The following is a 2350-nucleotide window of genomic DNA, read 5'->3' on the forward strand; positions in this document are numbered from 1 at the left end:
ACTTCTACTGTATTTTGTACCCAGTAAAATTGTCTCCCTCTAGTTTCATCATTCCATTTTCCATAACTTCTTACTTTCTTTCCAAACTATACACTTTCCTTCAGATTTAGATAATGGTATCTGAACATCTACGTCTACTCTTTTAATAACTTTAGCCATCTTATCCGCTCTTTCATTAACCATATCGCCTTTATAACTGGCATCAACGTTATTACTACACTTTTGCCCTGTTCACACACTCTGTGGTGAGCAAACGTAACTTCATACAGAATGTTGGCTTCTGTCACACACTCAAACGAGTCCTCGGAAATCTTCTTAATGTTCACTTCTGTGGGAGAAACTGAGAAAAGACAAAGAAACACACGTGTTAATCCTGAAGTTGGAAAATATTAAATCATATCACTATAATGTTTCAAATTTGCCTGAATCTTGTCAAAGCCACTGTTTTAGTTACTTTTCATTTAGTTTCAGGGAGCGATTCTTTCATATGCTTTCAAGGATGTCACCAGATCACCCACAAACCTTTTCCTCATCTGCTATTCTCTGTGCACACCATGGATCTTATGACTGAGGGAGATGAATGAAGCCCAATGAAGTAATTTTGAAGCTTGATAAATTAATTTGAAACAGCCTTTACGTCTTGACGTGGTGTTTAGTCATGTTGGAAGTAGAAGGTCAAAAATGAATAAATAGATCCAGATTAGAAACATTCTAGTCTGCAAGATAGGCTGTGTTACTCAAATCATAGTTGAGTGGTGCTTCTATTTCACTACGTTTACCCTGGATTGTTGGATTACCTTGGACTGCATTCCTCTTAGAAATGACTGAATATCAAGAAATACTCTTACTGACACTTTAGCTCAGCTGAACAAAGCTTATCTGGGTTTTCTGGGTATGTTGACCTCAATGGGCATCGCTAATTCCACGCTGCTTTCAAGAATCCAAAAATAACTCCAACAGTAATGCTCTTTGCCGTTGAAACTGTTAAATTTATCTCATGTTTCTATTTAGTCGGTTTTGACAAAAAGGAGCTATTAAAAGCACAATTCCCCAGACCACAAACAACTAAGTGTTTTGAACAACTTAATTCATGTATCAATATATAATGTATATATTGCACACAAGCATTGCAGATAATGTATTGTCACTTGTCAGCAAATGAAGGAACACATCACCGCCTGGATTAAAGAGAAATAGTTTCATCCAGATTTCCTCCCTTACCAAATGTCTGTCATGCTAAACATGAAGGCTAAAACGAAAACTCTTCATTAAACATTTATTGCTAACTATTGCTGCTGATTTTAATCCTTAGTGTGTCCGTGTATCTTTTTCATATTTGATTTAATAATTAAAATAATAAAATATTTAAAATCGACAGACAAAAAAGAAGACAAATAATAAACTACATCATCAGCTGATACTCACAGTAGACCTATATGGTAAAGGGCAGAGTTTCTTCTTTAGTCAGGGAGTCACCGCTGATGACACACTGGACCTGGTGACCATTAATCTCTCTCGTAGGAACACCAAACTGAGAGCTGACTGTGGTAGTTGTATCGTTGTCATACTGTGTGGAGTTTGTTGTCGTCCTCACTTTCTCTCCCAAAGCATCAGTGAGCCACCTCACCTCTGCAGGAGGCTTCGATCCAGCAGCCGTGCAGGTAGCAAATAAAACCTCTTCTGTGCCCAAAGTGGGAAGACTGTCCTTGATGTTTGTGAAAGGAGGCACTAGGAGAGGTGCAGCACTAAAATAAATCAACATGCAAGAAGGATGGTGAAAGTAACTCTGTCTCTGTCTCACACACAAACATTTAGAATATTTTAAATAAAATAAAAAAATATATATATATACCAGGCAAGTTCAGAGGTATCTCAGTTTTCTGATTTCCACTGGGAAACAAGGTGAAGATGAATTTTTGTCATTAAAATTCCCGATATGTTTAAATCGATCATCGCCTCCATTGACAAATTGTGGTCCCTCTCTGGGTAGGACAGTTAGGAAGTTGTCATTGCGAGGTTTTTCTCTCGTCTTCCTCTGCCAGGAAATCTGTGTCAGGTCATCATTGGTATCAATGACATGACACGGTAAGATGGCCGTACCTCCTTGAAATGCTGTTACACTTCCACCGATCATCTGGAGAGCTGTAAAGAGCATGAAACACTATTACTATTAGCTGAGATATGGACGCAATATCGTGGCTCAGGGGGTTGGGAATCGCATCTGTAACCGGAAGGTCGCCGGTTACAGATGTGTTGGTCTTCAGGGAGCGGAATCGCTTTCCTGACCTCAGCAGAGAGAACAGTCTGTTGTTGGGATGGCTGAGGTCCTTCACGATCTTCCTGGCCTTGG

General features: G+C 39.1%; 1 pseudogene; it reads right to left on the reverse strand.

Annotated features, from left to right (window-relative positions):
* Positions 1 to 234: 234 nt before the first annotated feature.
* Positions 235 to 2350, reverse strand: part of LOC121813007 — a 4957-nt pseudogene continuing 2841 nt past the window's right edge.

The sequence above is a fragment of the Haplochromis burtoni genome, unplaced genomic scaffold, assembly GCF_018398535.1.
Source record: "Haplochromis burtoni strain Fernald_Lab_line unplaced genomic scaffold, NCSU_Asbu1 Contig_1038, whole genome shotgun sequence".
NCBI classification, from domain to species: domain Eukaryota; kingdom Metazoa; phylum Chordata; class Actinopteri; order Cichliformes; family Cichlidae; genus Haplochromis; species Haplochromis burtoni.